Raw genomic sequence first — 13,686 nt, forward strand, 5'->3', positions numbered from 1 at the left:
CATCAGTAAAACATCTCAGGAGAGAGAAATAAGATTGTGTGGTATTCATTCTGTGTTTCAACTGTATAAATAAAGTGATAGCACTACATCTGGAAATTAAAAGTAGACAATCTTACTCCTTTTCTTTTATGTTTTATTTGTTTCAGTCACTGGGCTGTAGCTATGCTGGGGCACTGCCTTGGGGGGTTTAGTCAAATAGGTTGACCCCAGTACTTATTTTTTAAAAGTTTAGAACTTATTCTATCAGTGCCTTTTGATGGACCATAAGTAATGGGGACATAAATAAATCAACCCTGATTGTCAAGCAGTGGGGAAAACACACACACACGCACAGATTTTCACGAAGTTTCTATCTACCAAATTGACTCACAAGATATTGGTTGACCCAGGGCTATAGTAGAAGACATGTATCCAAGATGCTGTGCAGCAAGACTGAACTCAAAAACTATGTGATTGCAAGGTGAGCTTCTTAATCACACAGCCATACCAATCACACAACCATACCTATACACTAATTTATTTTAACCAGAAACATTAATATTTTTTAAATTGATACAAAACTCATTTTTTTATGTGAATAGTGTCAAACCAGATTTAACATTAGTTTTATTATGGATTAACACTAATTTTATTAATTTAGGAGGGATGAACAGTAAATTCTAGTCCTGCTTGGCATTAAACTCAAAACAACAACATAGCAGACTAAATAAATATGGGAAAACATCTTGTTTGCTTTTCTACATCTTCACATTACTCAAGCCCCAACAACAAATAAATTAAATATATGTACAAATACATATTCAAACATATATTCATATATTCCAATATGTCTATTTGAAAAGTCATTTCTTTTTACAAAATTGCAAATATATCTGAGAAAACCTAACAAAAAATGTAGCAAACATTGGATATTTTGTGCATGAACATTTGCCAAAATATGCATTAAGATCTGTTGCACTAGTAATGGTGCATGCATATAGTAGTAGATTTCCTGCAAAGTATTTCATTCTCTATTGAAAACTGATACCATTGATTAGTAAATGTTAACTTGAGAAGGTTACTCACTATTGTGATACAGTTATGGCAATTGAATATTGCTATTTTTTTTTTTTTTAATAATTAACAATTACTTTGAGACAGTTGATACCATTCACTTGTAATGTCTTCATATTTCAGTAGAAAAGACTGCTTGCAATTGATTAATTTAAAACACAATATTTTAACTTGCTTAAGAGCAATGTTAACCTGTTGATTTAACCAGTCTTAAGGGGAATGCAAAGGCTGTGGGGGCACAGTCTGAACCTCCAGAACAAACCAATAATAAAATTACTAATGTAACCAAATAGGAAAATGCTTTAAATGATTTGAAAAAAATATTGTGTATGTGTGTGTGTGTGTACATATATATATATATATATGTGACCACGTGTGTATCGTTGGCGATTTTTTTTCCTCCGTCTTCCCTTCCTTGGAGCTTTCCTTTTCCTATGTTTCTGACGAAGAGCTCTGCTCAAAACGTTGTGTTTTCTCTTTGTGTTTTCATGTTTGGATTAACTTTTTATATATATATATATTGTATAAAGAATCATGGGTAAGACCAAAACAATGTGAAGTAAATGCAAGGTATATCACATTTTCAAGAAATTGAAATGGAGTCATAACCCCGAAATATTGAATACAAGGTAAGTCTACATTAATTCAAATATTTGTTTTCTTGTAATTTAGCTTGCATTTACTTTGCATTGTTTTGGCCTTACCCACGATCCTTTATATAATATATTCTACACAATGCTTCATAGTAATCATTCCATTATATATATATGAAAAATGCTCTCTGTAAATTGCATTTATAATATGATAAAATCAATTATTGAACAGAGAAACACATGTAACAAATGAAATAAAAGAATAACAAATTCATGCTTCATGCTTTTCTCTTATAATACATCTATGCCTGACATTATGTTAAAGCCCTATTTAAATCGCACAGTGCCCTATGGGATCATGTAACAGAAGGAGTTTAACATGATTACTATTAAGATCCACAACCAAAAGGATAATTTTGTTGCACACCTAGCGCATCCATTTCCACTCTCTCTCTCTCTCTCTCTCTCTCTCTCTCTATATATATATATATATATATATATATATATTGTATATTAGAGGTGTCAAATTGTATATTTGACACCTCTGATCTATAATGACACAATTACATTAATTTATACCTTTTGGGGACAAATCTGGAGCAGGAGAATAGTGAGACATCATCATTTAATGGCTGGATGCTTTTCCTAATGCCAATCACTCCAAGAGTGTAGTGGGTGCTTTTTATGTGCCACTGGTACTGGTGCAATTGATGTAAAACAAGCATTGGCCATGACTAGGATCTAACTAAGCTTGACAGGTCTAAACATAATACAGTTCTATATTTAAGAGATGAGGAATTATGCACATTATTTACATTTGACAGATATTTGTCCTCATCTTGTTTGTTGTTACACAACGTTTCAGCTGATATACCTTCCAGCCTTCATCAGGTGTCTTGGGGAAATTTCTAAGGTATTTTTTGATGTTATTACTATTATTATTCAGGTCACTGCCTGGAATTGAACTCAGAATCTTGGGGTTAGTAGCCGTGCTCTTAACCACTATGGGCATATAGTGTAGTGGTTAAGAGCATGGGCTACTAACCCCAAGATTCTGAGTTTGATTCCAGGCAGTGACCTGAATAATAATAATAATAATAATAACAACAACGTTGAAAAATATCTTAGGAATGAGAACCCAGGTTCAAAATTTCTCCAAGACACCTGATGAAAGCTGGAGGGTATATCAGCCGAAACATTGTGTTAACAACAAACAAGATGAGGACAAATAACCATCAATTGTAAATAATGTAAATAAGGTCTACACATGTTCAGTATATTACCAAATGTCTCAGTCACTTGTCACTGCCTCTGTGAGGCCCAACGCTTGAATGGTGCTTTTTACATGCTACTGGCATGGATCCCAGTCAGATGGCACTGGCATCAGCCATGACTATGGTTTCACTTAGCTTGACAGGTCTTCTCAAGCACAGCATATCACCCAATGTTTAAATGGTGCTTGAGTGTAGAAGACTTGTAACGATTGGAAAGAAATGAAGGTAGCATGCTGTGATGGATGTCAGAGCACAAATGAGCTAAAAGAAAAACTTGTTATAAGAAGAATCAGATGTAGTGTGCAAGAGAGGAGGTTGTGCTGGTACAAGCATGTGATATATATGGAGGATGACTCCAAAGTTACCTCTATTGCTACCCAACAGCTCCTCTTAATCTCACTATCTACTGTTATACTTCTAGGATGCCCTCAAGCCTTTCTTTCCTTCACTGTACACACTGCATCCATCTTTTGTTCCCCTTTCCTATGCCCCTGTAGTACCCTCTAGCATCCCTTTCCTTCACTACCTTCCACCTAAAACTTCCCCACATCCTTAACACTCTTTCTCATCATTCTCCATCTGCCCTGCACCACATCTTTCCTTTCTTCAATGACTCTCTCAGGATTCATCTGTACTCTAATCTATGTCCTTTTCACAAATGGTGTCTGGTGTGTTATGATTTGTTGACTTGGGTGGGTGGATGCACAACCAGGCTTTACTGTCAGGACTCACAACTGATGGTGTGTGGATGCACTGCTAGGTGGAACCCTCCATGGCACACACTTTGGTGTTAGTCAGTTGGTCAGAGGGTACTCTGGATGGTTAGATGGTGGTTGTTTGCTTTTCCTGGGGGGGGGGGGTTCTGCACCTTCTTTAAGTTCAGGCTTGGAGTGTGACCTTCCCATGCTTGGCTGATCTGTGACCTTCCCCCATGGAGGACAACAGACCATCTCCTCTGCGCGGTACAGATAACCACCCTTCACCTTTCCACTCTAACCCCACCTTTTTTCACAAAACCCTATCACTAATCCCTTCCCTTTTCCCTTGTTCCCTGCTATACACTACCTAATTAGTGGTACTTGTACAACTCTTATTCTCCCCACTACTACCCATTTACAATAAAAAATCTGTTCCTCTCATCTTACTTACCCTCTTTCATCTTTCCATCTAGAATCATTGCTCACTCTATCTTTTATTCTCTAATTAGAGGGGATACCAGACCCTTAGCTTTTCAAGTTACAAGGCAATCTTTACTAGAACCGGTGCTGTGAAAAATGCACCTAGTACGCTCTAAAAAGTGGTTGGCATTAAGAAGGGCTTCCAGTCACGGAAAATGTGCCAAAAACAGACACTGGGACATTGTGTTCCAATGTCTGTTTTAACTGCTTCCAGTGCCTTAAATTCCTGTCAAATGGTCCAATCCATGCCAGCTTTGAAACCGGATGTTAACGACAATGATGATTTTTAAAAGTGAGAAAAAAATATTCAATTGAATTTATTCCATTTGTGTTTCATTTAGTAGTTATAGCAGAAAACACATTGACATATGTGTTTGATACATGAATAATTATTTTTATTGATCAAAGAGGTTTATGATCAAAGGTATTGATCAAGTAGGTAGTCCTGACTATGCTATCTTGTTAGGGATATCTAGTATTGCATTATTTAATGACTTTTTCTTTTTCAAGACAGTATGGTGAGATTTGTGAGAGATTTAGCTGCTATTTCAGCAAGCTGAGCAATTATGTTGTAGTTCTCTTGCTGGCACTATATAGCTGTGATTGAATTTACTAATAGTATTCAGCTCACATTTACTGGTGGAGTTCAGAAGTATTTCCGTAACAATTAATACCTCAGCTACACCTACCCACACTCATTGTAACAGAAGGATTGAAGAGTACACTTCACCAGTTGTCACAGTGCTTATAGCAAATATGGCTTTCTTCTACAAAAGTCAATTAGAAATAATACAGAACAAGCTACTTGCTAATTTCATGGCCAAAGGAGAAATACTTTTTGAATGTTACAGATAAATCTCTACTTTAAGTTGAAATATAAAATGACAGACAATATTGATTACATAAATATTGATTTGTTTCCTGATTTTATCAATTTGTGTTTAATGATTAAAAATTTCAGCACTAACAATCATTGGATTGTGACTAACATGCAAGAGTACCTTCAAGGACTTTAATTGATCAAGTTGCTTACTTCACTTTATTTCAACTTTATATTTTTTGAATGTCCCAGTTGTTTTCTGAGATAAATGAAGCAATCCAACACCAGATAATTACACATGTATACACAAGCACTGACACACACATACATACATCATCACCATCATCATTGATATAATGTTCTCTTCTCCAAGCTTGCATGGGTTATATTATACTTGACACAGATTTTTCTGCAGATGGGTGCTCTTCCTGTTGTCAACCCTTACTTGTAATATTACCAGGTAATATTTTCTCTAAACCAGCAAATGGTTCACTGGCCAGATCATAAACAAATGATACCATTTGTATAGTGTGGTGACTTTGTTTTCAGTCAGCATGCACAAGTGGGCAAACATTAATATAAGAAGACACACACATCTATATGACAGGCTTCTTACAATTTCCATTAACTCATTTCACTCACAAAGCCTTGATATCTTAAATCCTTATATTTTATCATTCATGTGCACTAGTATGGCACCTCTGTAGTTAAAAACAAAAACGTCAGTTGAAAGTGCCACACAGTGTGAGTGGATTCTAAACTGGATTTGAAGCAAACCACATTACCATGTGCATGCCTATATATATATATATATATATATATATATATATATATATATATATATATACATACAGGGTGTGAAGGGTAAATTGTCACCATTTTGTATTCTTAATTTTGTGCATGCGCATTGTTTGTTTTGATTTTGTTGACTACACAGTATAGTAGGGTCAAATGACCACCGTCTGTGAGAAAAACACCACCATGATGCAATTCACTCTGCCAGAAATTTGGAAATGGCATGTTATACTGCTTGGCATTTGCACTGGAAGCTCCAATAGGAACAGATGGTGAACACACACAACAACTGTTGGCTTGCTGTTTCTCCAAAACATGTACTGAGAGTGATAAGACTTAAATATTCAGTCAACATCATGGTGTTTCGAGTGATCACTAGTTATACCTCCATTCATATTCCCACACAGCCTCAGGCTCAACACGGAGGCCTACATCAAGTGCCTGGAGGAGGTAGTACTCCCTGGGTCAAGCAGGCGGCTGCTGAAAGATCCTATGTCTAGCAACAGGACTCTGCACCATGCTACACAAGCAGGAGAACCCAGTCATGGCTGTCACACAATTTCTGTGACCACATCACCCCTAACATCTGGTCACCTAACTCTCCAGACTGCAACCCCCTTGATTATTATGTGTGGGGCACAGTTGAGTGAGAGACCAACAAAACTCCTTGCAACACCAAAGATGAACTAACAGCAAGTATTATAGCAGCATAGAGTAGTTATTAAAAATAATTATTGCTGTTGCACTCATTTGTGCAGCTATACTGGAACACTACATTGAAAGGTTTTAGTTGAACAAATTGACCTCAGGACTTATTTCTTAAGCCTAGTACTTATTCTGTTGGTCACTTTTGCTGAACTGCTAAGTTATGAAGATATAAACACACCAACATTGGCTGTCAAGTGGTGATGGGGGGAGGACAAACACATACACAAAGATACACACATAGTTATATACACATACATATATATGACATTTCTTTCAGTCTCTGCCTACCAAATCTACTCACAAGGCTTTGGTCTGCCCAAGGCTATAGTAGAAGAAATTTACCCAAGGTACCATGTAGTGGAACCGAACCTGGAACTGTGTGGTTGGGAAGCAAGCTTCTTGCTACACCTATATATATATTTATAAAATCATCATCATTTAATGTTCACTTTTCCATGCTTACATGGGTTAGATAGAATTCAAGGCAGATTTTTTACAACTGGATGCTCTTCCTATCACCAGCCCCCACTTGTTTCTAAGTAAGGTAATATTTCTGTATGGCTAGAAGTGTTCTCACAGAAGACTAGAAACAAATGGCACAGCTTGTATGATAATGACACTCACAGCTTACAGGGCTTTGAGTAACCTGAGGCTCTTACCCAAGATGTCATGCAGTAGGACTGAACCCAAAACTATGTGGTTGGGAAGTAAACTAACCACACAGTCATACTTGCATCTCTCTCTCTCTCCACACATTTTTTATTAAAGTAAAGGTCAAGCAGACCTAAATTCAAAGAGGACTTGATGTGTGTGGTATAATAAGAAAGAAGTCATTCACCAGTAGAGTGTAGTTATTAAAAATAATTATTGCTGCAGTCCCACACAATCATTTCAATATTATAACAATATAAGCTATATGTAATTGTATCAACATTTTATCAGTGAAACTCACATCTGTAAAAGAAGCTAAGTTTATAGGTAACAATGAAAATTAACGTTCATGTGGGGCAGAGATGAAAGAAAATGGTATCAGGCAATGCTGGCATGGGTTAGATGACTTGTTGGATCTGGTAAGCCAGAGAGCTGCACCAGGCTCTAGTTGTCTCTTTTGGCTTGGTTGGTATGGCTGGACGTTCTTCCTAATGTCAACTACTTTATAGAGTGTACTGGGTGTCTTTTATGTATCACTAGCATGGGTGCTTTTCTTGTGTCTCTTAGCTTGACATGTCTTCTAAAGCACAGCCAAGTCTTGGTCACAGAAGTCTCAGTCACTTGTCCTTGCCTCTGTGAGATTAAAAAACTGAAGATCATATTTCACCACCTTGTCCTACATCTTCTTGGGCCTACCTATTCTATGAGTTCCTCCACAATTAGAGATAGGCACTGCTTTATGCAGCTGTCCTCGTTCATACGCATTACGTGACAATACCATTGTAGTCTCCTCTTTTGCACACAACATCTGATATCTCTTATACCAATTTTTGCTCTTAAGAAACTTACTCTTTCATATATGCACACTGACACTGTACATCTAGTGGAGCATGCTAGGTTCTTTTCTTTCAAGCCTTTGCATGTCCTCTACAGTCACAGCCCATGTTTCACTACCATATAGTATGGCTGTTTGTACACAGGTATCATACAATCTGCCTTTTACTCTGAGGTAGATGCCCTTTGTTGCTAACAAAGATAGAAACTCTGTGAACTTTTCCCAGCAGCTACACTCTCAGAGCATCCTTTTCCACTGCTGACTTGGTTACCTAGGTAACAGAAGCTACTATCTGCTAATTCTAAGTACCCCACCAGGCAGTTGACAAAGTCTATTTTCTGTACATTCTTAGTGTTTATTGTACCTGCACATCTGCCACACACAAATACTACTTTCTCTGATAAGCTTCTGATACTGCTGCACCTCTTATATATCTACAGTGTGCACTGGGTATATCTTATGGAGTTTCTACCTACACCTTTCCTACATATAACAGCAGGGCCATTCTACCTGAAGGGATGAGTGATTTGTTTGTTTCCTACTTGTTAGAATTTAGGTCTTTGCTAAATTAACTCTAAGGCCCTTTGATTCCAGACATTGCTTCCACATCTGAAATTTCTTCTCTAGTTCTGATAGTGATTCAGCTATAAGAACAAGATCATCAGTGTAGAGGAGCTCCCAAGGGTAGCTTGACTTACATACCTTTGTTATGGCCTGGAGGACTATGATGAACAAGAGGGGGCTGAGAAGGGATCCTTGGTGAACTCCTACCTGTACACAGAGTTCATTTCTATACTTGTTGTCGACTTTCACCTTACTGACAGTATTCCTGTACACCAACCACTCATCTAGCCCTAGCTTCTGCATATATATATATATATACATAGAGATAGTTTGAAAGAGAGAGAGAGAAAGAGGAGGAGTAGAACATGATGCTACATCAGATATTCACAAATCAATAAAGTATAATAGTATAGAAGGGATATCATGAAACTGTTATTCAATTATTGATTTCACAATTCAAAGTTATTTGTTCTGTGTGAAAAAGGGAACAAAGAACCATTTTCTGTGCAATTTTCTATTTTAGGGTGTGTGTGTGTGTGCAGTAAAACAGGTATTGTTGTTATTGATGTTGTGCTATTGTCACAGTCAATGGAACTATTAATAATAATAATAAAAACAATAACAATCATAATAATAATCATAACAACAACAACAACAACAGCGGTGGTGGTGTTTGTAGATATAAATTATCAGCCATGTAATCACTGTTGCAGTCACTTCCATCATTATTGCTGCTGCTATTGTCCTCATCATCATCGTTAGTAGTAGTGGTGGTGGTAGTAGTTATAGTAATTGTATTATAGTGGTGGTTATAGTAGTTGTGGTAGTGGCAGTGATAGAGATAATAGTCATAGTAGTGGTTGTGGTGGTAACAGTAGTAATAGTAGCAGCAGGTTTTTTTGTTATTGTTGCTGAGTGGCCTTATTAGTTTTGAGCAAATCTTTGGCATGACTATAACTAATCAAACATTTTAAAGATATTCGGAAATTGAACATGTTTTCAGTTTTGCCTAGTTTCATATGTAACCAATACCTATTTCATTGATTTACAAGTGAATACTGGTAGTTGAACTGAAACCTGTAAGTCAGTATACCATCCAATTAATTATCTCATTAGAGGCATTATCACTGAACCAAATTTCAGTCTATATGCTAATAAGTTCTTAGAGAACATCTTACTGTGTACTCTAAGAACTTAATAGCATAAACTACCCCTTATAGTAAATATTATTTTACTGAAAGATGGTAAATTGGCAGAGATATTTGGACATTGGATAGAAGCCTTGTGGTATATGTTCTGGCTCCCTGTAACTTGAGTTCAAATCCTACTGTGGTCAACATTGCATTTTATCTTTTCAGGATCAATGGAAAAGTATGCATTAATCCAGGACAGTGATCTGGAAGGATTGTTAGAGTGTCAGGCAAGATAAGATGCAGTGCAGTATCTGTTCCAGCTTTCTGAATTTTGAGAGTTGTCCTTGACCTGTCACTATATACATTCTTTATCAGTTCAAGATGGTAACCCTTCTCTTGGATAAACATTAGTGATGTGAAGAAAAGGGGAAACTTGCATTCAGGGGTAATTTAGTCTTCCTCAAAAATATCTTGCCCAGGCATCCATTTCAAAACTGTCATGATCTTCAATTATCAGCTGATATATTGAATATCGCGTAACATAACTTATATACACATTATTATTCATTGTAATTCCTGTTATTTCTATTATTTGAAATAAAATTATTAATTCTTTCATAATTATCTTTAAGAATTCAAACACTGTTGAGGTCAACCTTGACCAATGGAGGACCCTATATCTATTTTACTGCTCATGGGTGCGGATTAAGAAGAACATATTTGGTCCAAGACAGACTACAAAGTCTGCAGTACAAATAAAATATCAATAACACAAATAATGTAGAAAAGTTTGTTTCCTTAATGAAGAAGTTCATGGAAATGAAAGGAGAAATAAACACAAGCTAGATAATAATAATAATAATAATAATAATAATAGTAATAATAATAATTGTTTGAACAGCTGATTTTTCTTTAGTATAAAGGGAGTACAATGGTGATTTATAAACCATAATGTAATAACAGTACAAAGATGGTACAAAAACAATTATGTAAAGAAAGAAACATTGGGTGTGCAAGTAAAGTGGATGATGTGGTATATATCAAACGTGTAAGAGTTGGAGGCAGAGAGATCAAAATGTTGATAAGAATAAGATAACAGGGTAGATGTGAGAATGATTTCAGAGATAATTGAGGGCATGCAGAATGTTATCCCATTATATCAGAGAACAATCACCTGACAGACAAAGAGATGTATTTTACTGTACTATGAGTAGTACAACTTACATTTTTATTTATTTATCTATTTATCTGTGCCTTATTTGAATATTTTATTTTCTTATCTATTTGTTTTAGTCTCATAATTTCAATTTCTTTATTTAACTTTATAATTCATCATCCCCATCATCCTTTTTAACTTTTAATTTTATAATTTATCACTCTTACCTTTTTGATTTCACTATACTGCAACTCCTATGCTCAATATAATCTAGTATATATACAGGGAGTCCCAAAATTAAGGCAACCAACTTTTTTCAATTTTGCCAAAGCAAAATATTTGGCATGATTTCTACAGCTGGATGCCCCTCTTAACACCAACCACTTTACAGCATGGCTTGGGTGCTTTTTTATGCCACTTACACTATTACAGTCTCCATGCAGTTCATAAAACTAAAAATCCTGGAGAGGGTTATCGTCATGCAAGGGAACAAGGGGATTATTATGGGAGGTGGGGAGGACAGAGCAGGTTTTTGTAGAGAGATTTTCATAGCTACTTACATCTAGTAGGAGAAAGGGGGAAAGAGAAAAAGAAAATGTTCAGTAGGAGCTGTAAGAAATAGATTATGGAGGTGAGGTGTCCAAGTGGTCCCACAAGGGACAAGATGAGAAGAAATGGGTGGGTGAGTTGGCAGTTTACAAGAGTGTATGAGAAGAAGAATGAGGGGTAGAATGGGTATGAGTGAAGGATGGGTGAACAAAAGAAACCATGAGCTGAATAAGATACAAGGATGCAGAAAAAAGAGTGGGGGTTGGGAAGCAGCAGGAGTAGTAAGATGATAAAGTTGCATGTGGGGAGAAGGCCAAGGATAAAAAAGAGATATGACATACACATACACACACACGCACATACATACACACAATGCTCGAAAGGATCTCAGCCATCTCACTTATGTGAGGTCCGCTCGAAAGGAACTCAGCCACTTTGTCTCTGTGAGGCCTGACATTCAAAGGTTGATTTTTTTTACATGCCACCAGCACAGGTGCACTTGGCTTGATGGGTCATCTTAAGCAGAGCATATCACTAAAGGTCTCAGTCTCTAGTTATTATCTATGTGAGGTTCAAAGTCTGAAGGTCATGCTTCACTGCCTCATCTCCTCTTCCTGGGTCTACCTCTACCACAGGTCCTCTACCACAGGTCCTCTCCACAGTTAGAGATTGGCACTTCTTTACACAACTGTCCTTGTCCATACGCATCACATGACCATACCAGTGCAGTTGTCTCTCTTGCACACCATACCCGATTCCTCTTATACCTAACTTTTCTTTTAAGATGCTTACACTTTGTTGAACATGCACACTGATATTGCACATCCAGAAAAGCATACTGGCTTCATTTCTCTCAATATATATCTCAATATATATATATCGCCAAGCTAATATGGCAGTCCAGAGAAACAGGATGAATGCTGCCATTAATTAGCTCCAAGAGACCATCACCTCTAGCTAGCTATGTGACAATCAAATCTGCGTCCATAACAGGAGAGTTCATCAACTTCCTCTTGCTATATATATATATATATATATATATATATATATATAGAGAGAGAGAGAGAGAGAGAGTGTTCATAATTATGAACATGTTTAGAAATAGCAGTCAAAAACCACAATAAAGCCACTATTATCACTCATATCTCCTCACAATAAATGCTGTCTGCAGGTGACATGACATATAAAATTCACAACTTAAAAATAAAAGGTTAATTCTCTATTGCAAATTTGATATTAGGAACCTATTAAGGGCTCCATTCATTTCTTCTGGAGAATATTCTTATCGATAGAAATTGATATAAGACCTTACCTTGGGGCCTACATGTATCTTAACTGGCAAGAATAATGTGTCAACCTCTATCCACACATTCAAATTCTGAATTCAAACATAATGCACAGCGTTTATGAGAAAAGACCAGTAAATTTGAACCACAGCTAATAATAATGATAATAGTGGGTTTATAGTGGTTTTTGACTGCTATTTCTAAACATGTAAGGGTTTTTGAAACACTCTTAGTTATAACTGTGACTTGTTCATAATTATAATTCTATGTATTTTATGATAACATTTTGGGCCGTTGATATATTCATAAATAATTATTGTTTATGATATGTCCTCTGTAATGTATTATTACATTACATTTTAATTATACACACACACACACATATATATATATATATATAATATATATATATATATATATATATATATATATATATACACAGGGGTTGGACAAAATAATGGAAACACCTAGCATAGATCATCATAATTTTGAAATATCTATAAAATTGTCAAAAGCTTGTTTATTTTGGGTTTTTGATTATTAGTGTTGCTTAATATGTTTTGCTAAAATTGCTGTTTCTTTTTAGATATCATCAGAAAAAAGTAATTAAAATGACAGATCTATTGGACTTTCAAAGAGGTCAGCTAGTTGGTGCTTGTATGGCAGGTGCTACCATAATGAAAACAGCCAAAATGTTTGGTTTATCAAGAAGAACTGTCTCCAAAGTAATGACAGCCTTTGAGAAAGAAGGAAAAACCTCCTCATTGAAACAAAACTCCGGAAGAAAGCCAAATCTTTCAAAAAGGGACCGTTGGACTCTTATGCAAATTGTTACAACGGATCATAAAAATACAGCTCCCCAAATTACTAGAGCTTTATGACCACCTCGAGAACCCAGTTTCCACAAAAACTGTTTGCTGGGAGCTGCATAAAGCTGGATTTCATGAGAGGGCTGCAATCAGAAAACCACTACTTTCAAAAACAAACGTTGTAAAGCATTTAGAGTGGAGTAAAAACCTACAGGATTGGTCCCTAAAGCAGTGGAAGAATGTTATTTTCTTAGATGAGTCATCCTTCACCTTATTTCCAAC

General features: G+C 36.2%; 1 protein-coding gene across 1 annotated transcript in view; it reads right to left on the reverse strand.

The window, feature by feature from the left end:
- Positions 1-13,686, reverse strand: part of LOC115232434 (diacylglycerol lipase-alpha) — a 241,456-nt gene that overhangs the window by 38,850 nt on the left and 188,920 nt on the right. The window lies entirely within an intron of this gene.

This window comes from Octopus sinensis, linkage group LG2 (assembly GCF_006345805.1).
Source record: "Octopus sinensis linkage group LG2, ASM634580v1, whole genome shotgun sequence".
Taxonomy (NCBI): Eukaryota; Metazoa; Mollusca; class Cephalopoda; order Octopoda; family Octopodidae; genus Octopus; species Octopus sinensis.